Genomic DNA, 26,794 nt, shown 5'->3' on the forward strand with positions numbered 1-26,794 from the left:
TTTGTAATTCTGTGCGGTGACCTGGAAAACATGCACTGTTGGGGTTACTTGAGGACCTGGGTTGGGAATCACTGCACTAGCAGAAATAACTGGGTAATTTCTACGGGGACACATAACAGTGTGTTCTGCTAGTGGAAATGTTTCCTGTCAAATAACCCTGTTTGGATACCCCGGCAATCCAACCCAGGTAACCACCAGGGTTCTACCCAGTTAGCACCCGGATTCAAGGGTAGTGGAAACGCTCCCTAACCGGGTTATTTGACTGGGAATGTTGAAATCTTCACTGATGGTGCTGCTGGGACATCGGTTATTGATGTCATCACTCAGAGCCTCGCAGACAATGCACATTTTTAGGAGAACACATGTGCTGTATGTCTGTCCTCCTGACTTTCCCCTCACCATAGGTGGCTCTAGCAGCCACCTCCCACTTTGCCTACAGCACCACAGGCTGCCCCAGCACACACTGCTGTTCAGCCTGCAGCACATCAATATGGCTGCCAGCAATTGGTTTGATGCTGAAGTTAAGGAGTGCTGCTAATTAGGGCAGAGGAAATGTGTCCATCTTCTCTGCTCCTGATTTCAAATGATGGTGATGAAGAGTATGGTGGACTCGATAAGCCTCTCTTGTCAGACACAATGAAGCAGCCGACCCGGTGACAAACACCACATCTGCGGTCAAATGGTAAGTAAGAAATATAATATGCAACAAACATTTTTCCCAGTAATCTCAACGGTTTATGTTGCAGAGTGCCACTAGTGAGTAGGTGGGATAGGGCCACAAGCACATGTAAAAACCTCTGCTATTTTAGCCTATTCTTTTTACCAATAGTGTTTGTTTGTCCCACTTGCAGTTTACAACAAGCAGCCAAGGAAGAAAAAAAATAAAGCCGTTCTGAACAAGCAGCAAGAGCATTCTCGACCAAAGTAATAGAAAAGCTGCGGGATATGGACACAGACATACAGGCCAAGAAGGATGCTTGGGTGGAGTTCTTAACCCCTTCCTGACAGAGCTAGTTTTTGCGTTCCTGACAGAGCCATTTTTTTCAAATCTGACATGTCTCACTTAAGTGGGGATAACTTTTTTTTGCTTTTACTTATCCCAGTGATTTTGAGATTGTTTTTTCGTGACACATTGTACTTCAAATTAGTGGTAAATTTGGGTCGATACAGTCTGTGTTTTTTTGTGAAAAATACCAAAATGTCGTGAAAAAATGGAAAATTTAGCGATTTGCAAAATGTTAAATTTTCTGCTTGTGAGACAAATAATCATACCACTCAAAATAGTTAATAACTAACATAGACCATATGTCTACTTTATGTTGCCATCATTATTTCAACTTCCTTTTAATTTTTTTGGACACTAGGAGGCTTACAATATGAATAGCAAATTCTCAAATTTTCAAGAAAATTTCAAACTGATTTTTTTAGGGACCAGTTCAGTTCTGATATGACTTTGAGGGACTTGTATGTGAGACACCCCCATAAATGATGCCATTTCAAAAACTGCACCCCTCACAGTATTCAAAACAGCATTTTGGAAGTTTGTTAACCCTTTAGGTGTTTCACAGGAATTAAAACAAAGTGTAGGTGAAATTTCAAAATTTCATTTTTTTTGCAGATTTGCAATTTTAATACATTTTTCTAAGGAACACAGTACATTTTACTAGAGAAATGTGACTAAAAATTGATTCCCCCAATTCTTTTGTTTTCAAAAATATCCTATATGTGGCCCTAGTGTGCACGTTGACCAAACCACAGGCTTCATAATAGAAGGAGCACCTACTTGATTTTGGAGCCTCCTTTTTATGAGATTATTTTTTAGGCACCATGTAGGTTTCTAGGCACCATAAGATGCTAAAATTTAGGAACCCCCCCACAAGTTACCCCATTTTGCAAACTACACCCCTCAGGGAATTCATCTAGGGGTATAGTGTACATTTCAAACCCCCAGGGGTTTCACCAATTGTGGTACAACTGGGCAGTGAAAATGAAAAATTACATTTTTTACACAAAAATGCAGTTCTGGCTCAAAATTTTTCATTTTCACAAGGAATGAAGGAGACAAAGCACCCCAAAATCTGTGCCCCAATTTCTCCCGAGTACCGCAATGCCTCATGTGTGACCAAAAAGTGGCAGGACTCAGAAGGGAAGGAGTGATATTTGGAGTTTGCAGCACAAATTCTGGTGGAATGATGGTGGGTGCTATGTCGCATTAGCAAGACCCCCAAAGCACCAATACAGTGGAACCCCCCCACAAGTGACCCCATTTTGCAAACTACACCCCTCAGGGAATTCATCTAGGGGTATAGTGTACATTTCAAACCCCCAGGGGTTTCACCAATTTTGATAAAACTGGGCAGTGAACATGAAAAATTACATTTTTTTACACAAAAATGCAGTTCTGGCTCAAAATTTTTCATTTTCACAAGGAATGAAGGAGAAAAAGCACCCCAAAATCTGTGCCCCAATATCTCCCAAGTACGGCAATGCCTCACATGTGACCAAAAAATACCAGTTGGGTGCATGGCAGGACTCAGAAGGGAAGGAGTGATTTTTGGATTTTGCGGCTCAGATTCTGGTGGAATGAATGGTGGGTGCTATGTGGCATTAGCAAGACCCCCGAAGCACGGTGAAATTATGAACCTAATATTCCATAGATGTGTGGTATATTTTAAAACACTCCTTTATACATAGGCCGGGTTTGTCGGGGCAAGTTTCACAGTGGAAAATAGTATCCTTTCTTATTCCCTTTTTATAGCAAACTTTGCACCTTTTTTGTGTCCTGCCCTTTTTTCCAGTGGAGGGGATTTCATCAGGAAAATGCTGCCCTGGTACAATACGGGGGCCAGTACTAGAAGTACTGGGGCCCTCTGCCTGCTGGTTCCCAAATATTAGGCCCTTTATGACTTCCTCTTGAAAGTGCATAAATGTCCCCCTCTGGCCGGTAGAACGGAATAGCACGTAAGCGTTATACAGTGCCATCTGGATGATATACACGGCCAGCTTCTTGTACCAGATTTTTGTTTTCCGCAGGGCACTGTACGGCTTCAGTACCTGATCTGAAAGATCCACTCCGCCCATGTACCTATTGTAATCCAGGATACAATTAGGTTTTGAGGTGTGGGTACTGGTACCTCGTACAGGGACGGAGGTGGTACTGTCTCCGTGAATTGTTGTCAGTATAAGGACATCCCTCTTGTCCTTATATTTGACCAACAACATATTTTCGTTGCATATTCCCCTGCTTTCACCCCTTCTCATTACTTGGGCAATGTGCGTTTTTGGGAGGCCTCTTTGGTTCTTGCGCACAGTACCGCAAGCTGCTGTACCTCTTGAACCAAGGGCCTTAAACAGGGGGATGCTAGTGTAAAAGTTATCCACATAGAGGTGATAACCTTTATCCAGGAAGGGGTGCACTAAATCCCAGACAATTTTCCCACTAACACCTACGAGGGAGGGGGGGCATTCTGGCGGTTCAATTCTTGAATCCTTCCCTTCATAAACCCTAAACCTGTGGGTGTACCCTGAGGTGCTTTCACACAGTTTATACATTTTTATGCCATACCTTGCCCTCTTACTGGGAAGGTACTGGCGGAATTTAACCCTTCCTTTAAAATGTATAAGGGACTCGTCGATACAAATAAATTTTTCAGGGATGTACACCTCTTCAAATTTGGCACTGAAATGATCAATGACCGGCCTGACTTTGAATAGCCGGTCAAAGGTGGGATCATCTCTGGGTGGGCACTGTGCATTATCGGTGTAATGTATAAATTTAAGAATTGTCTCAAATCGAGTCCGGGTCATGGCCATACGGTAAAATGGAGTACTGTACAGAACATCTGTACTCCAATATTGCCTAATTTCTGGCTTTTTTACTATGCCCATATGAAACACCAGACCCCAAAACGTCATCATCTCTACTGCATCTACAGGGGTCCACCTAGCAAATGATGACGTGGGGTTTTGAGCAATAAACTGCTAGGCATATAAATTAGTTTGGTCCACCATTAAATTTATAAAATCATCAGAGAAAAATAATTTGAAAAAGTCAATTTCTCTGAGACCTGTGGAATCAAATTGGATTCCTGGCATGGCCAAAAACTCAGGAACCTGGGGCTCAAAATTGTCTGGTGGTGGGGTCCATACGAGATCAATTGTTGGGGGGGGGTCTCAGCTGCTCTACGGGGGCGTCTTTGAGGGGGTCCCTCATCACCAGAGGAGGAAGAGGAGCTTAAGACGAATCCTTCAAATTCCCCGCTTGCATCACTGGCTGTGTCAGAGTCAGAGGCAAGCATGGCATATGCCTCCTCCACTGAATACATTCTCCTGGATGACTGGGAGGACATTTGGGATGCCATTTTTATTTTTGTGTTACTGGTAGTGAAATGTTTCAACACGTGTATAGTGTAGGGGGGGGTACAAACTTTATTTCAACCTGGGGGGAATGTAGTGTGTAATGTGTATGTAGTGCAGAAAAAAAAAATACTTTATACCAAAAAAAAAAATTGAAGGGGTTAAAAAAAAAAAAATTGAAGGGGTTAAAAAAAAAAATTGAAGGGGTTAAAAAAAAAAAAGGTCCTGCGCCAAAAATTGAGCACAGATGTTGGTCAGTAACGTCTGTCACTGAACAGCGCTCAAAGGCAACAGGAATTTGATCAAAAAAAAAAAAAATAGATCAACCCTGTGCCGAAAAAGCTGATCAGTGATGTACGTCACTAATCAGCGCACAGTGGCCACAGGACACCCACAAAATCACAGTGTGTGTAAAAAAAAAATTAAAAAAAGACCACACAGCACCCACAAAAAAAAAAAAAAAAGGTGATCAGTGATGCGACACTGATTACCAGTGAGGGGCAGCAGGTGCACAACCTTTGGTGCAACTGGCAGCAACTGACAGGTATATATAAAAAAAAAAACCTCTGCGCCCCCAAAAAGTTGCTGATCACCTCAGATATGGTGATCAGCACAAAAGGCGGGGGTAGCAGACACAAAATATACACTCTCTATCACTCTCTGTCACTATCTCTCTCTATCTCTCTATCTCTCACTATCTCTCACTATCTCTCACTATCTATCACTATGACACTGCAGCAGCAGCGACAGTTATTTATATATAAAAAACCCCTGCACCCCCAAAAAGGGGGGGTAGCAGACACAAAATATAGCTCTCTGTCACTATCTCTCTATCTCTCTATCACACTGCAGCAGCAGCAGGAAGTCTCAGGAAGTCAGATCCAGGAAGCGTCCAGCACGCTACAAGCAGTGATCAAGTGATCAGGTAAGGTATTTGCAAGGATCAGGTAAGTATTAGCAAGGATCAGGTCAGTATCACGGCAGATAGGCACGGTGACCGCTCTGCACGCTACTCCAGACCGGAATGGCGTCTGCAGCGCAGTCACCGTTAGTTTAAATGTCGCGCCTTGGCTGTGATTGGTCCGTGGGTCCCACGGACCAATCACAGCCTTGGGGGCAGGTGGGGTGAGGGTGGGGTGAGGTGTCATCGTCACCGATGACCCCCTCATGCCCCCTGACGCCCGGCGGTGATTGACACCTGTGTTACCGAGCGTCTGATTCGCTGGTAACACAGGAAAACGCTGTAATTGGCTGTTCACACTGAACAGCCAATCACAGCGATCGCCGACGGGGGGGCGACATCGCAGCCCCCCCTGGGCATGCAGGGACATGTCTGCTGTCAGGGACAGCAGACATCGTCCCTCTGTCACTGCGTCTCGAGACGCAGTGACAGTTTAAAGTCATGACGTACATTTATGCCATGTGTCGGGAAGTACATCCCGGCCATGACGTAAATGTACGTCAAATGTCGGGAAGGGGTTAAAGAATGAAAGACTGCAACAGCATTCTTTCTTGGATCAATTAAAGGACATGCCTTCTTCAAATAAATATTTGCTCGTGGGTATACACCTCCGCATTATCCATAAAATCCAGCACATTTTCCAAAGGCCCTGCATACCAGGAGTATAGATATGGCCAATTAAGTAGAGGACCAACTCCATTTGCCTGAGAACCAGCCACACAGAGCATCCACAATATAGAGGACCCCGTGTCCCTGCCCCCAACACAGCTACTAGCTACCTATGCCCCCTCCACTGGTGCTAGATATGCCCCCAAAACTTCCAACTAGCTATGCCTCCAGCACTGACTGCTACCATTGCCCCACTAAACCCAGAAGCCATGAAGTACAGTAGGCCAAACCCCTAGCCATGACACTCCTACTACACTGCCGCCAACCCTTTACTCCCCTGAATTTACAGTATACGGTAATTTGTCTAAGAAATCCCTTTTTTACTTTGGTGTCCCATTTCTTATAGCATTGCTTCACTAATGTTTTCATAATTGATGTTTACACTTTAGGGTAAATGCAACTGGTTCCCAAACAGCATCAACAGGGCAGCTGGACAGAACGGGTAGGACCCTTAGCTATTTCTTGATCACACGAGGCCCAGTGTAATAGTGTCTGAATTCATCAGCCATGCAGACTTGGATTTTTTTTTTTTTAGGGATGAGGCAACCATTAACAAGGCCACACCATGCCGTGTAAAGGACTGCCTCTTTCCAAAAACGTATGCTATTAAATCTGGCGCCTGGTCTGTTCAGCTGCCAAAAGGCTCACGCATACAGCAAATATTTTACACAAGACATGTAAAAAAAAACTGTAAAGGTACTTGAAAGTTTTAAGGTTTCTTTTATTTTACTGCAAAAAATTCAAATAATTTTTTCAAAGAAAGGAGTGTGGTCTCTTTAATATGGTAAACTTTTTTTTTTTTTTAAATGGTGGCCCTGTTTTGTGACCACTCCCTTGGTAAAGCCCTTTAAAAAGGCCTTTCCTTATGTAATCTATAGGAAAAATACAGGACTTACCAGGGTTAAGAGTAAACTAGGCTGATCCACCAATTTACTGGGGAGTGCTGCAGTGGAAATGTGTTTTACCCATGTCCAAACCAGCATCAAATCAGGTACAATTTACTGGGTCTAACCCCGGTTTGCTAGTGGAAAAGGGGTATTCGAAGCCTCGGGTGGAACAAATGCTTAAAACTAAAAACTGTCTTTTTTGTTCTGTTTTTAACCCCTTCCTGACAGAGCTAGTTTTTGCGTTCCTGACAGAGCCATTTTTTTCAAATCTGACATGTCTCACTTAAGTGGGGATAACTTTTTTTTGCTTTTACTTATCCCAGTGATTTTGAGATTGTTTTCTCGTGACACATTGTACTTCAAGTTAGTGGTAAATTTTCGTCGATACAGTCTGTGTTTTTTTGTGAAAAATACCAAAATGTCGGAAAAAAATGGAAAATTTTGCGATTTGCAAAATGTTAAATTTTCTGCTTGTGAGACAAATAATCTTACCACTCAAAATAGTGAATAACTAACATAGACCATATGTCTACTTTATGTTGACATCATTATTTCAACTTCCTTTTAATTTTTTGGGACACTAGGAGGCTTACAATATGAATAGCAAATTCTCAAATTTTCAAGAAAATTTCAAACACTGATTTTTTTAGGGACCAGTTCAGTTCTGATGTGACTTTGAGGGACTTGTATGTGAGACACCCCCATAAATGATCCCATTTCAAAAACTGCACCCCTCACAGTATTCAAAACAGCATTTTGGAAGTTTGTTAACCCTTTAGGTGTTTCACAGGAATTAAAACAAAGTGTAGGTGAAATTTCAAAATTTCTTTTTTTTTGCAGAGTTTCAATTTTAATACATTTTTCTAACGAATACAGTAGATTTTACTAGAGAAATGTGACTAAAAATTGATTCCCCCAATTCTTTTGTTTTCATAAATATCCTATATGTGGCCCTAGTGTGCACGGTGACCAAACCACAGGCTTCATAATAGAAGGAGCACCTACTTGATTTTGGAGCCTCCTTTTTATGAGATTATTTTTTAGGCACCATGTAGGTTTCTAGGCACCATAAGATGCTAAAATTTAGGAACCCCCCCACAAGTGACCCCATTTTGCAAACTACACCCCTCAGGGAATTCATCTAGGGGTATAGTGTACATTTCAAACCCCCAGGGGTTTCACCAATTTTGATACAACTGGGCTGTGAAAATGAAAAAAATTAATTTTTCATTTTCACAGCTCAGTTGTATCAAAATTGGTTAAACCCCTGGGGGTTTGAAATGTACACTATACCCCCTGATGAATTCCCTGAAGGGTGTAGTTTGCAAAATGGGGTCACTTGTGGGGGGGTTCCACTGTATAGGTGCTTCAGGGGTCATTCAACCAGAATCTGTGCTGCAAAATCCAAAAATCACTCCTTCCCTTCTGAGTCCTGCCATGCACCCAACTGGTATTTTTTGGTCACATGTGAGGCATTGCCGTACTCGGGAGAAATTGGGGCACAGATTTTGGGGTGCTTTTTCTCCTTCATTCCTTGTGAAAATGAAAAATTGAGCCAGATCTGCATTTTTGTGTAAAAAATGTAATTTTTCATTTGCACAGCCCAGTTGTATCAAAATTGGTGAAACCCCTGGGGGTTTGAAATGTACACTATACCCCTAGATAAATTCCCTGAGGGGTGTAGTTTGCAAAATGGGGTCACTTGTGGGGGGGTTCCACTGTATTGGTGCTTCGGGGGTCTTGCTAATGCGACATAGCACCCACCAAAATTCCACCAGAATCTGAGCTGCAAAATACAAAAATCACTCCTTCCCTTCTGAGTCCTGCCATGCACCCAAATGGTATTTTTTGGTCACATGTGAGGCATTGCCGTACTCGGGAGAAATTGGGGCACAGATTTTGGGGTGCTTTGTCTCCTTCATTCCTTGTGAAAATGAAAAATTTTGAGCCAGAACTGCATTTTTGTGTAAAAAAATGTAATTTTTCATTTTCACAGCCCAGTTGTACCACAATTGGTGAAACCCCTGGGGGTTTTAAATGTACGCTATACCCCTAGATGAATTCCCTGAGGGGTGTAGTTTGCAAAATGGGGTCACTTGTGGGGGGGTTCCACTGTATTGGTGCTTCGGGGGTCTTGCTAAAGCGACATAGCACCCACCAAAATTCCACCAGAATCTGAGCTGCAAAATCCAAATATCACTCCTTCCCTTCTGAGTCCTGCCATTTTTTGGTCACACATGAAGCATTGCCGTACTCGGGAGAAATTGGGGCACAGATTTTGGGGTGCTTTTTCTCCTTCGTACCTTATGAAAATGAAAAATTTGGAGCCAGAACTGCATTTTTGTGTAAAAAAATGTAATTTTTCATTTTCACTGCCCAGTTGTATCAAAGTTGGTGAAACCCCTGGGGGTTTGAAATGTACACTATACCCCCTGATGAATTCCCTGAAGGGTGTAGTTTGCAAAATGGGGTCCCTTGTGGGGGGGTTCCACTGTATAGGTGCTTCAGGGGTCATTCAACCAGAATCTGTGCTGCAAAATCCAAAAATCACTCCTTCCCTTCTGAGTCCTGCCATGCACCCAACTGGTATTTTTTGGTCACATGTGAGGCATTGCCGTACTCGGGAGAAATTGGGGCACAGATTTTGGGGTGCTTTGTCTCCTTCATTCCTTGTGAAAATGAAAAATTTTGAGCCAGATCTGCATTTTTGTGTAAAAAAATTTAATTTTTTACACAAAAATGCAGTTCTGGCTCAAAATTTTTAATTTTCACAAGGAATGAAGGAGACAAAGCACCCCAAAATCTGTGCCCCAATTTCTCCCGGGTACGGCAATGCCTCACATGTGACCAAAAAATACCAGTTGGGTGCATGGCAGGACTCAGAAGGGAAGGAGTGATTTTTGGTGGTGGAATGAATGGCGGGTGCTATGTCGCATTAGCAAGACCCCCGAAGCACCAATACAGTGGAACCCCCCCACAAGTGACCCCATTTTGGTCACCAGCTTTGGGAGGGGGGCTGGCGCTGCGGCTGGCGGGGGGGTGGGAGGGGTGCTGGCGCTGCGGCAGCCGGGTGGGTGGGAGGGAGGGGGGCTGCCGGGTGGGAGGGGGCTGGCGATCGTTGGTGATCGGTGCGGTATACGCACACACACATATATGTGTGTGTGTGTGTGTGTGTGTGTGTGTGTGTGTGTGTGTGTGTGTGTGTGTGTGTGTGTGTGTGTGTGTGTGTGTGTGTGTGTGTGTGTGTGTGTGTGTGTGTGTGTGTGTGTGTGTGTGTGTATATATATATATATATATATATATATATATATATATATATATATATATATATATATATATATATATATACATACATATACACACACACACACACACACACACACACACACTTGCCCATTATTTTTTATTTTATTTTATTTTTCACTTTTCCAGCAGCAGCATGATGCTGCTGCTGCGGGGGGGAGGGGGGAGGAGGGGAGCGCAGCGTGCGCTCCGGACGTAGCGGTGGAGCCGCTGGAGCTGCTGCTGCTGCCGGGTGAGTGCCCGGCGGGTGGGAGGGGGGTGCTGCCGCTCGGTGGTGATCGGTGCTGCACCGATCACCACCGTTTTCTGTGTTACCGAGCGGCTTAGCCGCCGGTAACACAGGAAACGCTGTGATTGACTGTTCAGATTTGAACAGCCAATCACAGCGATCGCCGACCGGGGGGGGCACCCCTGCCCCCCCTGGGCGGCGAGGGGGGATGTCTGCTGTCAGGGACAGCAGACATCTCTTAACTGTCACCGCGTCTATAGACGCAGTGACAGTTAGAAACCATGACGTACATTTATGCCATGTGTCGGGAAGTACTTCCCGACCATGACGTAAATGTACGTCAAATGTCGGGAAGGGGTTAATACACAATCACAAAAGCAAATACATTTTCTTATTTTTAGACTCCCATCTTCAAGAACTTTTCTCCGATGGCACACCATCTCTTTTCGCTCAGGTAAAGTGACTCCTCCTTGGCTGGTCTGTAAATCAAATCGCTCCAGTCACAAGCAATAAGACTGCTAGGTGCAGGAATTTCAAGACCTGGACGTTTTCGTCTGGAAAGAAATAAAACATACATACAGTATTAGTATTTCAAACTATCTGCTACTTTTAATTTACATGTAGATCTGTGAACAAGCTGCGCATAGGACTGAAACAGGAAGGCAACTTACAACATAGCACCACAAAGCATTATGCAATACTTCTGGGTTTATGATCAAAATAGTCAGAAACCTTTGCATATTAAGTACAAACAAGCGGGACATTTAATATGAAAAGCTAGTTATTTGATATAGGATATATTTACCTGTGCATTCAAATCCATAATTCTTGTCCAGCAGCTTCCAGGACTCAGTATTAAGCAACACTACCCCCTGATGCCTGCTTGTTATGTCCACCACAGGGCTGTCCATAACTTCCAGTGTTTTAAGGCATCGGCTTGCTCTTGCAACATTGCCAATGGATGAAGCACTCCATTTTCTTTCAGGTAACCCAATATCTTAATATTCAATAGCAGGTCTGTGAGAAGTGGAAAAGAAACAACATCTCAAAACAAGTATAAAACTACCTATTGTAAAATAAGGGCACAACACCCTGCAGAAAGTCTATACATTATGTAAGGCACTGTTCAAACTGGATACACTTAAACCTTGGAACGTTAGGGAGTTGGGGAATGGTTTATTAGGATAATAAGGAAAAGCAAGCTGGATATGGGAGTGAAATCTTCAGGTAGGCACCACACAGCACAATGCAATGCCAAACTATTAGGGTTTTAATTAAACGATAGATAAAAATGGAGGTGGAAAGTTAGGCACAACTTAATGCTCTACTGATGGTTGTGGGGAGGCGGAAATCTGTTTTAACCCAGAATTCCAAAATATTAGGGATTTAAATAAAGGTTAGATGAAAAGGAGGTGGAACGTTAGAAATGGAACCATACAGCAAAATGCCATGTCGCACGGCACCATACGGCACAACATAATGCTCTACTGATGGTTGTGGGGAAGCGGAAATCTGGTTTAACCCAGAATTTCAAACAATTAGGTTTTAAATGAAAGCAAATGAAAAAGGACCGATACGTAAAATGTAGCAAAGATATTTACCTGTGCGTTGCAGTCAATAACCATCTCCTCCATCAGCTTCACAGACACCAAAGTCTGCAGCAATGTACCCCGATGTTTGTAATATCACCAAAAAGTCATCTTTAGCGTTTGTAGATATTGCCATTGTCTTCTAACTTCGCCAGTTGATTAAGCCATTTTCTTTGAGTGACCCAAAAAATTTAGATATTCTATAGAGTAGCTGCCATAGAAAGAAGAGGAAAGAGTTTTATATAGTTTAGAGACTTTACTAGTCCTGAAAAGGTCTTTTGGCACACCACAATAAATAAATGACACCAAGAAAGAAACATACTGCAAAGGGAAACAATACAGCACACCACATACTTTTAGAAAGGAAAAAAAATAAAAACCATTTGGATTTTAAAAGTGAGGCAAGCAGTGAAATGAAGTCTAGAAAATCACACAGCACAACGCCATGGCGCATGGCCCCAAAATGCACAGCACGTTTGCATACTGAAAACTTAATAACCCACGCACTTTAAACTATTAGTATATTGTTGAAAAGTAAGCTGGATGTTAAAAAAAACAACCTCATGAAGGCACAATGCCACACCATAGAGACTAAACATTCTGAAATACATACAAGATTTGAAATGTAACCAAGCAGGAAATGGGATAGATGATACGAAAGGAAGACCGTAATGTGAAACTTGCTATATTTACCTGTGCATATAAGTCCGAAAACTTCTTGTACAGCATCAGAGACATCTGCAGCACTGATTCCTTAAACACGCTTGTAATGTCCACCACCATGACATCCATGATTTCCACAGTGATTGAAGACATTGGCTCTCTTGCTGCATTGCGAATGGATGAAGAAAACCATTTTCTTTCAGGAACCGAGAAGAGTAGCTCCCCTAAGTAAGAAGGGGTAACAATTATAGTTAATGCTAAACAAAAGAAAGTTAAAGTAAACTTGGAAAATGCCTTAAAGGATGTCAACATACAGAACTGGATAAACAGTGAAACTAAACTTAAAGACTAAGATGGGGAACCTTTCTATAGTATAGTAAGGAAAAGCTGGCACATTACATTGCTGCGAACTCCAGAGAGGTAGGTTACAGCACAACAAATCATGCTGCCATACTTTTGGAATGACTGAAATATTCATAGAAACCTTTGTATATTGAGAAAACAAGCTGCACATAGGACTGAAACTGCCAGGGAGGCAGCTTACAGTATAGCATCACAAAGCATGATTCCATACTTGTAAGTTTATGACCAAAATAGTCATAGAAACCTTCATATATTGAGGAAAAACAAGCTGCACATAGGACTGAAACTGCCAGGGAGGCAGCTTACAGTATAGCATCACAAAGCATGATTCCATACTTGTAAGTTTATGACCAAAATAGTCATAGAAACCTTCATATATTGAGGAAAAACAAGCTGCACATAGGACTGAAACTGCCAGGAAGGCAGCTTCCAGCATAGCATCACAAAGCATGATTACATATTTGTTATTTTATGACCAAAATAGTCATAGAAACCTTTGAATATTACACGTACAAACAAGGTGGACATAGGACTGAACTGCCTGGAAGACAGCTTACAGCATAGCATCACAAAGCATGATGCCATACAGTACTTCTGGTTTTATGATCAAAATGTTCATAAAAACCCTTGGATTCTAAGGAAATACAAGCTGGACATAGAACACTGAAAATAGTTTGTATGGCTGGGTGTTCTCTATTAGGAGATCAAGGAAAACGCAGCTGGATCGGGTACCGACATCAGTAAGCACATAACTGTTAATACCAAGTTGTACGGTGCCATACACCAAAGCATCAGACAGTCTGCCGCCATACTAATGGAATTAGTGATGCTGATAATAGATTACACCCAAAAATACAAGCTATTTGCATTTTAGGGGAACGCAGATTCCAAGACTGAAAGTGCCAGGAAGGCAGGTTCCAGCATATCACAAAGCATGATTCCATACTTGTGAGTTTATGACCAAAATAGTCATATAAACCTTTATATATTGAGGAAAAACAAGCTTCACATAGGACTGAAACTGCCAGGAAGGCAGCTTCCAGTATAGCATCACAAAGCATGATGCCATACTTGTGAGTTTATGACCAAAATAGTCATAGAAACCTATATATATTTAGGAAAAACAAGCTGCACATAGGACTGAAAATGCCAGGAAGGCAGCTTCCAGTTTAGCATCACAAAGCATGATGCCATACTTGTGAGTTTATGACCAAAATAGTCATAGAAACCTTTTTATATTGAGGAAAAACAAGCTGCACATCGGACTGGAACTGCCAGGAAGGCAGCTTCCAGTAGAGCATCACAAAGCATGATTCCATACAGTACTTCTGGTTTTATGATCAAAATGTTCATAAAAACCTTTGGATTCTAAGAAAATACAAGCTGGACATAGGACACTGAAAATAGTTTGTATGGCTGGGTGTTCTCTATTAGGAGATCAAGGAAAACGCAGCTGGATCGGGTACCGACATCATCAGTAAGCACATAACTGTTAATACCAAGTTGTACGGTGCCATACACCAAAGCATCAGACAGTCTGCCGCCATACTAATGGAATTAGTGATGCTGATAATAGATTACACCCAAAAATACAAGCTATTTGCATTTTAGGGGAACGCAGATTCCAGGACTGAAACTGCCAGGGAGGCAGCTTCCAGCATAGCATAACAAAGCATGATGCCATACTTGTGAGTTTATGACCAAAATAGTCATAGAAACCTTTATATATTGAGGAAAAACAAGCTGCACAAGGACTGAAACTGCCAGGAAGGCAGCTTCCAGTATAGCATCACAAAGCATGATGCCATACTTGTGAGTTTATGACCAAAATAGTCATAGAAACCTATATATATTTAGGAAAAACAAGCTGCACATAGGACTGAAAATGCCAGGAAGGCAGCTTCCAGTATAGCATCACAAAGCATGATGCCACATGGACTGAACATTTGGAAATTAACAAAATGCCATGATGCATGGCACAGCAGTATGCTCTACTGATGGATGAAGGGATTCTGAAAACTGGTTACACCCAACAATACAAACTATTACAACGAGAAGAAATGCTGTAGACAAATAGAAGGCGTGGTGAAAAAAATCTGGCGGCCGGTTGGGCGGCACTCATGACTGAAAGTGGCTTGTCATCTACATGGGTCAAAGGATGCTAAGAGCTGGCACCTGAAGCAGAACGCAGAAATGGAATCCAAAGCTAAGAACTCATAAATGGAATCTGCAGCTCAGCACTCAGTACTTGAAGCACTGAGAACCTTGACGAGCTACAAAAACTCATAAATGGAACCAACCTTGGAAACTCATAACTGGAACCAGCTGCAGAACTGGAATCTGAGGCCAAGAACGCAGTGCTGAGTAGTATAACTGAAGGCGCAAAACTGGAACCTGTAAACTGAGAACTCAGAAACTGACACCTGACAAAGTGCCCCCGGCCGGGTAGTACCTGGAACCAGCCACAGGCACTCCAGCCTGCATGATCAAGCATCAGAAATGGAGCGCTGGACCAGCCCCAGAGACTCAGAACTGTCCCCAGTCTGCAGAATTGGAATCTGAGGCAGAGCACAGTTCCAAGGTGTCAAGCTCAGAACTGGCCCACCCCCAGGAGACTCAGAACTGGCTCCAGATGCAGACCGCTCCATACTAAAATGTGGTACTGTGCCAAACAGCATAGCACAAAATAAGCAAGGATGCCATACTAACAATTTTAGGGACAAAGAACAGTTTGTATTGTTGAGTGTAATCGACTACAATATTTAATATATGTCTTTAGTTACCTATGCATAGAGGTCAGATAATATCTTGCCCGGCAGCTTCAGAGAAAAGTCCACCGAACTGGATTCTGATGACCGATTTTATTGTCCACCACAGTTGTTTAGAAGATCCGGACTTTAACTTCTTCTTTCGACTTTGCCAAAGGATGAAGCAAACCATTATCTTTCAGGTATCCAAAGATCTCATTATTTAATATAGAAGCTGCCCTAGGGTAAAGTAGAAAAACTAGTAAACATAATACTTGCATGCAAAATGGTGAAAACCCAAGACATGAGGTCAACATACCTTTGGATATCAAGCTAAACCAGCATGATGCTCTACTGACGGTTGAAGGGGGATGGGACAGGACGGGAAGCACCAAAGATTTTAGAGGGTACGGGAGGCAATGAAGGTTTTAGAGGGCAGGGACGCAATGAAGGTTTTAGATGGGCATTGAAATCTGGTTTAACCTACAAATATAAACTAAGGATTTGAAATGAACACAAACTGTAAATAGAGACTGAATAGAAGGAAACGACCATACAGCAAAATGCCATGTCGCACGGCACCATACGGCACAACATAATGCTCTACTGATGGTTGTGGGGAGGCGGAAATCTGGTTTAACCCAGAATTTCAAAATATTAGGGATTTAAATAAAGGTTAGATGAAAAAGGAGGTGAAATGTTAGGAATGGAACCATACTCCGATGGTTGTGGGGAGGGGGAAATCTGGTTTAACCCAGACGTTCAAAATATTAGGGTTTTAAATAAAGTTGATGAAAATAAGGTGGAACTTTAGGAATGGAACCTTACAGCAAAATGCCATGTCGCACAGCCCATACGGCACAACATAATGCTCTACTGATGGTTGTGGGGAGGCGGAAATCCGGTTTAACCCAGAATTTCAAAATATTAGGGTTTTAATAAAGGATAGATGAAAATGAGGTGGAAAGTTACGAATGGAACCACTCGGATGGATGTAGGGAGGCGGAAATCTGGTTTAACCCAGAATTTCAAAATATTAGGGTTTTAAATAAAGTTTAGATGAAAAGGAGGTGGAACGTTAGGAATGGAACCATACAGCAATAAGCCATGTCGCACGGCACAACATAATGCTCTACTGATGGCTGTAGGGAGGCGGAAATCTGGTTTAACCCAGAATTTCAATATATTAGGGTTTTACATAAAGTTTAGATGAAAATGAGGTGGAACGTTAGGAATGGAACCATACAGCAAAATGCCATGTCGCACGGCACCATACGGCACAACATAATGCTCTACTGATGGTTGTGGGGAGGCGGAAATCTGGTTTAACCCAGAATTTCAAAATATTAGGGTTTTAAATAAAAGTTTAGATGAAAACGAGGTGGAACGTTAGGAATGGAACCATACAGCACAACATAATGCTCTACTGATGGTTGTAGGGAAGCGGAAATCTGGTTTAACCCAGAATTTCAAAAGATTAGGGTTTTAAATAAAGTTTAGATGAAAAGGAGGTGGAACGTTAGGAATGGAACCATACACGGATGGTTGTAGGGAGGCGGAAATCTGGTTTAACCCAGAATTTCAAAATAATACTGTTTTAAATAACGTTTAGATGAAAAGGAGGTGGAACGTTAGGAATGGAACCATACAGCAAAATGCCATGTCGCACGGCACCATACGGCACAACATAATGCTCTACTGATGGTTGTGGAGAGGCGGAAACCTGGTTTAACCCAGAATTTCAAAATATTAGGGTTTTAAATAAAGTTTAGATGAAAAGGAGGTGGAACGTTAGGAATGGAACCATACAGCAAAATGCCATGTCGCACGGCACCATACGGCACAACATAATGCTCTACTGATGGTTGTGGGGAGGCGGAAATCTGGTTTAACCCAGAATTTCAAAATATTAGGGTTTTAAATAAAGTTTAGATGAAAAGGAGGTGGAACGTTAGGAATGGAACAATACAGCACAACATAATGCTCTACTGATGGTTGTAGGGAGACGGAAATCTGGTTTAACCCAGAATTTCAAAATATTAGGGTTTTAAATAAAGTTTAGATGAAAATGAGGTGGAACGTTCGGAATGGAACCATCCAGCAATACGCCATATCGCACGGCACCATACGGCACAACATAATGCTCTACTGATGGTTGTGGGGAGGCGGAAATCTGTTTTAACCCAGAATTTCAATATATTAGGGTTTTACATAAGTTTAGATGAAAATGAGGTGGAAGGTTAGGAATGGAACCATACTCGGATGGTTGTAGGGAGGCGGAAACCTGGTTTAACCCAGAATTTCAAAATATTAGGGTTTCACATAAAGTTTAGATGAAAATGAGGTGGAACGTTAGGAATGGAACCATACAGCAAAATGCCATGTCGCACGGCACCATACGGCACAACATAATGCTCTACTGATGGTTGTAGGGAGACGGAAATCTGGTTTAACCCAGAATTTCAAAAGATTAGGGTTTTAAATAACGTTTAGATGAAAAGGAGGTGGAACGTTAGGAATGGAACCATACAGCAAAATGCCATGTCGCACGGCACCATACGGCACAACATAATGCTCTACTGATGGTTGTGGAGAGGCGGAAATCTGGTTTAACCCAGAATTTCAAAATATTAGGGTTTTAAATAAAGTTTAGATGAAAAGGAGGTGGAACATTAGGAATGGAACCATACAGCAAAATGCCATGTCGCACGGCACCATACGGCACAACATAATGCTCTACTGATGGTTGTGGGGAGGCAGAAATCTGGTTTAACCCAGAATTTCAAACAATTAGGTTTTAAATGAAAGCAAATGAAAAAGGACCGATACGTAAAATGTAGCAAAGATATTTACCTGTGCGTTGCAGTCAATAACCATCTCCTCCATCAGCTTCACAGACACCAAAGTCTGCAGCAATGTACCCCGATGTCTGTTTGTAATATCACCAAAAAGTCATCTTTAGCGTTTGTAGATATTGCCATTGTCTTCTAACTTCGCCAGTTGATTAAGCCATTTTCTTTGAGTGACCCAAAAAATTTAGATATTCTATAGAGTAGCTGCCATAGAAAGAAGAGGAAAGAGTTTTATATAGTTTAGAGACTTTACTAGTCCTGAAAAGGTCTTTTGGCACACCACAATTAATAAATGACACCAAGAAAGAAACATACTGCAAAGGGAAACAATACAGCACACCACATACTTTTAGAAAGGAAAAAAAAAAAAAAAAAAAACATTTGGATTTTAAAAGTGAGGCAAGCAGTGAAATAAAGTCTAGAAAATCACACAGCACAACGCCATGGCGCATGGCCCCAAAATGCACAGCACGATTGCATACTGAAAACTTAATAACCCACGCACTTTAAACTATTAGCATATTGTTGAAAAGTAAGCTGGATGTTAAAAAAAACAACCTCATGAAGGCACAATGCCACACCATAGAGACTAAACATTCTGAAATACATACAAGATTTGAAATGTAACCAAGCAGGAAATGGGATAGATGATACGAAAGGAAGACCGTAATGTGAAACTTGCTATATTTACCTGTGCATATAAGTCCGAAAACTTCTTGTACAGCATCAGAGACATCTGCAGCACTGATTCCTTAAACACGCTTGTAATGTCCACCACCATGACATCCATGATTTTCACAGTGATTGAAGACATTGGCTCTCTTGCTGCATTGCGAATGGATGAAGAAAACCATTTTCTTTCAGGAACCGAGAAAAGTAGCTCCCCTAAGTAAGAAGGGGTAACAATTATAGTTAATGCTAAACAAAAGAAAGTTAAAGGAAACTTGGAAAAAGGCTTAAAGGATGTCAACATACAGAACTGGATAAACAGTGAATCTAAACTTAAAGACTAAGATGGGAACCTTTCTATGGTATAGTAAGGAAAAGCTGGCACATTACATTGCTGCGAACTCCAGAGAGGTAGGTTACAGCACAACAAATCATGCTGCCATACTTTTGGAATGACTGAAATATTCACAGAAACCTTTGTATATTGAGGAAAAACAAGCTGCACATAGGACTGAAACTGCCAGGAAGGCAGCTTCCAGTATAGCATCACAAAGCATGATGCCATACAGTACTTCTGGTTTTATGATCAAAATGTTCATAAAAACCTTTGGATTCTAAGAAAATACAAGCTGGACATAGGACACTGAAAATAGTTTGTATGGCTGGGTGTTCTCTATTAGGAGATCAAGGAAAACGCAGCTGGATCGGGTACCGACATCAGTAAGCACATAACTGTTAATACCAAGTTGTACGGTGCCATACACCAAAGCATCAGACAGTCTGCCGCCATACTAATGGAATTAGTGATGCTGATAATAGATTACACCCAAAAATACAAGCTATTTGCATTTTAGGGGAACGCAGATTCCAGGACTGAAACGGCCAGGGAGGCAGCTTCCAGCATAGCATCACAAAGCATGATTCCATACTTGTGATTTTATGACCAAAATAGTCATAGAAACCTTTATATATTGGAGGAAAAACAAGCAGCACATCGGACTGAAACTGCCAGGAAGGCAGCTTCCAGTATAGCATCACAAAGCATGATGCCATACAGTACTTCTGGTTTTATGATCAAAATGTTCATAAAAACCTTTGGATTCTAAGAAAATACAAGCTGGACATAGGACACTGAAAATAGTTTGTATGGCTGGGTGTTCTCTATTAGGAGATCAAGGAAAACGCAGCTGGATCGGGTACCGACATCAGTAAGCACATAACTGTTAATACCAAGTTGTACGGTGCCATACACCAAAGCATCAGACAGTCTGCCGCCATACTAATGGAATTAGTGATGCTGATAATAGATTACACCCAAAAATACAAGCTATTTGCATTTTAGGGGAACGCAGATTCCAGGACTGAAACGGCCAGGGAGGCAGCTTCCAGTATAGCATTACAAAGCATGATGCCATACTTGTGAGTTTATGACCAAAATAGTCATAGAAACCTTTATATATTGAGGAAAAACAAGCTGCACATAGGACTGAAACTGCCAGGAAGGCAGCTTCCAGTATAGCATCACAAAGCATGATGCCATACTTGTGAGTTTATGACCAAAATAGTCATAGAAACCTTTATATAGTGAGGAAAAACAAGCTGCACATAGGACTGAAACTGCCAGGAAGGCAGCTTCCAGTATAGCATCACAAAGCATGATGCCATACAGTACTTCTGGTTTTATGATCAAAATGTTCATAAAAACCTTTGGATTCTAAGAAAAGACAAGCTGGACATAGGACACTGAAAATAGTTTGTATGGCTGGGTGTTCTCTATTAGGAGATCAAGGAAAACGCAGCTGGATCGGGTACCGACATCAATAAGCACATAACTGTTAATACCAAGTTGTACGGTGCCATACACCAAAGCATCAGACAGTCTGCCGCCATACTAATGGAATTAGTGATGCTGATAATAGATTACATCCAAAAATACAAGCTATTTGCATTTTAGGGGAACGCAGATTCCAGGACTGAAACTGCCAGGGAGGCAGCTTCCAGCATAGCATCACCAAGCATGATTCCATACTTGTGATTTCAGGACCAAAATAGTCATATAAACCTTTATAAATTGAGGAAAAACAAGCTGCACATAGGACTGAAACTGCCAGGAAGGCAGCTTCCAGTATAGCATCACAAAGCATGATGCCATACTTGTGAGTTTATGACCAAAATAGTCATAGAAACCTTTATATATTGAGGAAAAACAAGCTGCACATAGGACTGAAACTGCCAGGAAGGCAGCTTCCAGTATAGCATCACAAAGCATGATGCCATACAGTACTTCTGGTTTTATGATCAAAATGTTCATAAAAACCTTTGGATTCTAAGAAAATACAAGCTGGACATAGGACACTGAAAATAGTTTGTATGGCTGGGTGTTCTCTATTAGGAGATCAAGGAAAACGCAGCTGGATCGGGTACCGACATCATCAGTAAGCACATAACTGTTAATACCAAGTTGTACGGTGCCATACACCAAAGCATCAGACAGTCTGCCGCCATACTAATGGAATTAGTGATGCTGATAATAGATTACACCCAAAAATACAAGCTATTTGCATTTTAGGGGAACGCAGATTCCAGGACTGAAACTGCCAGGGAGGCAGCTTCCAGCATAGCATCACAAAGCATGATGCCATACTTGTGAGTTTATGACCAAAATAGTCATAGAAACCTTTATATATTGAGGAAAAACAAGCTGCACATAGGACTGAAACTGCCAGGAAGGCAGCTTCCAGTATAGCATCACAAAGCATGATGCCACATGGACTGAACATTTAGAAATTAACAAAATGCCATGATGCATGGCACAGCAGTATGCTCTACTGATGGATGAAGGGATTCTGAAAACTGGTTACACCCAACAATACAAACTATTACAACGAGAAGAAATGCTGTAGACAAATAGAAGGCGTGGTGAAAAAAATCTGGCGGCCGGTTGGGCGGCACTCATGACTGAAAGTGGCTTGTCATCTACATGGGTCAAAGGATGCTAAGAGCTGGCACCTGAAGCAGAACGCAGAAATGGAATCCAAAGCTAAGAACTCATAAATGGAATCTGCAGCTCAGCACTCAGTACTTGAAGCACTGAGAACCTTGACGAGCTACAAAAACTCATAAATGGAACCAACCTTGGAAACTCATAACTGGAACCAGCTGCAGAACTGGAATCTGAGGCCAAGAACGCAGTGCTGAGTAGTATAACTGAAGGCGCAAAACTGGAACCTGTAAACTGAGAACTCAGAAACTGACACCTGACAAAGTGCCCCCGGCCGGGTAGTACCTGGAACCAGCCACAGGCACTCCAGCCTGCATGATCAAGCATCAGAAATGGAGCGCTGGACCAGCCCCAGAGACTCAGAACTGTCCCCAGTCTGCAGAATTGGAATCTGAGGCAGAGCACAGTTCCAAGGTGTCAAGCTCAGAACTGGCCCACCCCCAGGAGACTCAGAACTGGCTCCAGATGCAGACCGCTCCATACTAAAATGTGGTACTGTGCCAAACAACATAGCACAAAATAAGCAAGGATACCATACTAACAATTTTAGGGACAAAGAACAGTTTGTATTGTTGAGTGTAATCGACTACAATATTTAATATATGTCTTTAGTTACCTATGCATAGAGGTCAGATAATATCTTGCCCGGCAGCTTCAGAGAAAAGTCCACCGAACTGGATTCTGATGACCGATTTTATTGTCCACCACAGTTGTTTAGAAGATCCGGACTTTAACTTCTTCTTTCGACTTTGCCAAAGGATGAAGCAAACCATTATCTTTCAGGTATCCAAAGATCTCATTATTTAATATAGAAGCTGCCCTAGGGTAAAGTAGAAAAACTAGTAAACATAATACTTGCATGCAAAATGGTGAAAACCCAAGACATGAGGTCAACATACCTTTGGATATCAAGCTAAACCAGCATGATGCTCTACTGACGGTTGAAGGGGGATGGGACAGGACGGGAAGCAGTGAAGGTTTTAGGGGGTACGGGACGCACCAAAGATTTTAGAGGGTACGGGAGGCAATGAAGGTTTTAGAGGGCAGGGACGCAATGAAGGTTTTAGATGGGCATTGAAATCTGGTTTAACCTACAAATATAAACTAAGGATTTGAAATTAACACAAACTGTAAATAGAGACTGAATAGAAGGAAACGACCATACAGCAAAATGCCATGTCGCACGGCACCATACGGCACAACATAATGCTCTACTGATGGTTGTGGGGAGGCGGAAATCTGGTTTAACCCAGAATTTCAAAATATTAGGGATTTAAATAAAGGTTAGATGAAAAAGGAGGTGAAATGTTAGGAATGGAACCATACTCCGATGGTTGTGGGGAGGGGGAAATCTGGTTTAACCCAGACGTTCAAAATATTAGGGTTTTAAATAAAGTTGATGAAAATAAGGTGGAACTTTAGGAATGGAACCTTACAGCAAAATGCCATGTCGCACAGCCCATACGGCACAACATAATGCTCTACTGATGGTTGTGGGGAGGCGGAAATCCGGTTTAACCCAGAATTTCAAAATATTAGGGTTTTAATAAAGGATAGATGAAAATGAGGTGGAACGTTAGGAATGGAACCATACAGCAATACGCCATGTCGCACGGCACCATACGGCACAACATAATGCTCTACTGATGGTTGTGGGGAGGCGGAAACCTGGTTTAACCCAGAATTTCAATATATTAGGGTTTTACATAAAGTTTAGATGAAAATGAGGTGGAAGGTTAGGAATGGAACCATACAGCAAAATGCCATGTCGCACGGCACCATACGGCACAACATAATGCTCTACTGATGGTTGTGGGGAGGCGGAAATCTGGTTTAACCCAGAATTTCAAAATATTAGGGTTTTAAATAAAAGTTTAGATAAAAAGGAGGTGGAACGATAGGAATGGAACCATACAGCACAACATAATGCTCTACTGATGGTTGTAGGGAGGCGGAAATCTGGTTTAACCCAGAATTTCAAAAGATTAGGGTTTTAAATAAAGTTTAGATGAAAAGGAGGTGGAACGTTAGGAATGGAACCATACACGGATGGTTGTAGGGAGGCGGAAATCTGGTTTAACCCAGAATTTCAAAATAATACTGTTTTAAATAACGTTTAGATGAAAAGGAGGTGGAACGTTAGGAATGGAACCATACAGCAAAATGCCATGTCGCACGGCACCATACGGCACAACATAATGCTCTACTGATGGTTGTGGGGAGGCGGAAATCTGGTTTAACCCAGAATTTCAAAATATTAGGGTTTTAAATAAAGTTTAGATGAAAAGGAGGTGGAACGTTAGGAATGGAACAATACAGCACAACATAATGCTCTACTGATGGTTGTAGGGAGACGGAAATCTGGTTTAACCCAGAATTTCAAAAGATTAGGATTTTAAATAACGTTTAGATGAAAAGGAGGTGGAACGTTAGGAATGGAACCATACAGCAAAATGCCATGTCGCACGGCACCATACGGCACAACATAATGCTCTACTGATGGTTGTGGAGAGGCGGAAATCTGGTTTAACCCAGAATTTCAATATATTAGGGTTTTACATAAGTTTAGATGAAAATGAGGTGGAAGGTTAGGAATGGAACCATACTCGGATGGTTGTAGGGAGGCGGAAACCTGGTTTAACCCAGAATACAAAATATTAGGGTTTCACATAAAGTTTAGATGAAAATGAGGTGGAACGTTAGGAATGGAACAATACAGCACAACATAATGCTCTACTGATGGTTGTAGGGAGACGGAAATCTGGTTTAACCCAGAATTTCAAAAGATTAGGGTTTTAAATAACGTTTAGATGAAAAGGAGGTGGAACGTTAGGAATGGAACCATACAGCAAAATGCCATGTCGCACGGCACCATACGGCACAACATAATGCTCTACTGATGGTTGTGGAGAGACGGAAATCTGGTTTAACCCAGAATTTCAAAATATTAGGGTTTTAAATAAAATTTAGATGAAAAGGAGGTGGAACGTTAGGAATGGAACCATACAGCAAAATGCCATGTCGCACGGCACCATACGGCACAACATAATGCTCTACTGATGGTTGTGGGGTGGCGGAAATCTGGTTTAACCCAGAATTTCAAAATATTAGGGTTTTAAATAAAGTTTAGATGAAAAGGAGGTGGAACGTTAGGAATGGAACAATACAGCACAACATAATGCTCTACTGATGGTTGTAGGGAGACGGAAATCTGGTTTAACCCAGAATTTCAAAAGATTAGGATTTTAAATAACGTTTAGATAAAGGAGGTGGAACGTTAGGAATGGAACCATACAGCAAAATGCCATGTCGCACGGCACCATACGGCACAACATAATGCTCTACTGATGGTTGTGGAGAGGCGGAAATCTGGTTTAACCCAGAATTTCAAAATATTAGGGTTTTAAATAAAGTTTAGATGAAAATGAGGTGGAACGTTCGGAATGGAACCATCCAGCAATTCGCCATGTCGCACGGCACCATACGGCACAACATAATGCTCTACTGATGGTTGTGGGGAGGCGGAAATCTGTTTTAACCCAGAATTTCAATATATTAGGGTTTTACATAAGTTTAGATGAAAATGAGGTGGAAGGTTAGGAATGGAACCATACTCGGATGGTTGTAGGGAGGCGGAAACCTGGTTTAACCCAGAATTTCAAAATATTAGGGTTTCACATAAAGTTTAGATGAAAATGAGGTGGAACGTTAGGAATGGAACCATACAGCAAAATGCCATGTCGCACGGCACCATACGGCACAACATAATGCTCTACTGATGGTTGTAGGGAGACGGAAATCTGGTTTAACCCAGAATTTCAAAAGATTAGGGTTTTAAATAACGTTTAGATGAAAAGGAGGTGGAACGTTAGGAATGGAACCATACAGCAAAATGCCATGTCGCACGGCACCATACGGCACAACATAATGCTCTACTGATGGTTGTGGAGAGGCGGAAATCTGGTTTAACCCAGAATTTCAAAATATTAGGGTTTTAAATAAAGTTTAGATGAAAAGGAGGTGGAACGTTAGGAATGGAACCATACAGCAAAATGCCATGTCGCACGGCACCATACGGCACAACATAATGCTCTACTGATGGTTGTGGGGAGGCAGAAATCTGGTTTAACCCAGAATTTCAAACAATTAGGTTTTAAATGAAAGCAAATGAAAAAGGACCGATACGTAAAATGTAGCAAAGATATTTACCTGTGCGTTGCAGTCAATAACCATCTCCTCCATCAGCTTCACAGACACCAAAGTCTGCAGCAATGTACCCCGATGTCTGTTTGTAATATCACCAAAAAGTCATCTTTAGCGTTTGTAGATATTGCCATTGTCTTCTAACTTCGCCAGTTGATTAAGCCATTTTCTTTGAGTGACCCAAAAAATTCAGATATTCTATAGAGTAGCTGCCATAGAAAGAAGAGGAAAGAGTTTTATATAGTTTAGAGACTTTACTAGTCCTGAAAAGGTCTTTTGGCACACCACAATTAATAAATGAC

At 41.8% G+C, this 26,794-nt stretch overlaps 1 long non-coding RNA gene across 10 annotated transcripts in view; it reads right to left on the reverse strand.

Annotated features, from left to right (window-relative positions):
- Nucleotides 1-10,645: 10,645 nt before the first annotated feature.
- Nucleotides 10,646-26,794, reverse strand: part of LOC146063840 (uncharacterized) — a 51,613-nt gene continuing 35,464 nt past the window's right edge. For 2 of the 10 annotated variants that reach the window (XR_014471692.1, XR_014471690.1), the window contains exons 9-17: nucleotides 26,499-26,701; nucleotides 22,906-23,109; nucleotides 19,311-19,504; nucleotides 18,621-18,823; nucleotides 15,804-16,007; nucleotides 12,688-12,881; nucleotides 12,007-12,205; nucleotides 11,211-11,422; nucleotides 10,646-10,959 (exon numbers count right to left, since the gene is read on the reverse strand). This is a non-coding gene — a long non-coding RNA (uncharacterized LOC146063840). The remainder of the gene's footprint in view (nucleotides 10,960-11,210; nucleotides 11,423-12,006; nucleotides 12,206-12,687; nucleotides 12,882-15,803; nucleotides 16,008-18,620; nucleotides 18,824-19,310; nucleotides 19,505-22,905; nucleotides 23,110-26,498; nucleotides 26,702-26,794) is intronic. The other 8 variants (XR_014471697.1, XR_014471694.1, XR_014471696.1 and 5 more) reach the window with 7 other exon arrangements.

Source organism: Crinia signifera, chromosome 3 (genome assembly GCF_055691185.1).
Source record: "Crinia signifera chromosome 3, ASM5569118v1, whole genome shotgun sequence".
NCBI lineage: Eukaryota > Metazoa > Chordata > Amphibia > Anura > Myobatrachidae > Crinia > Crinia signifera.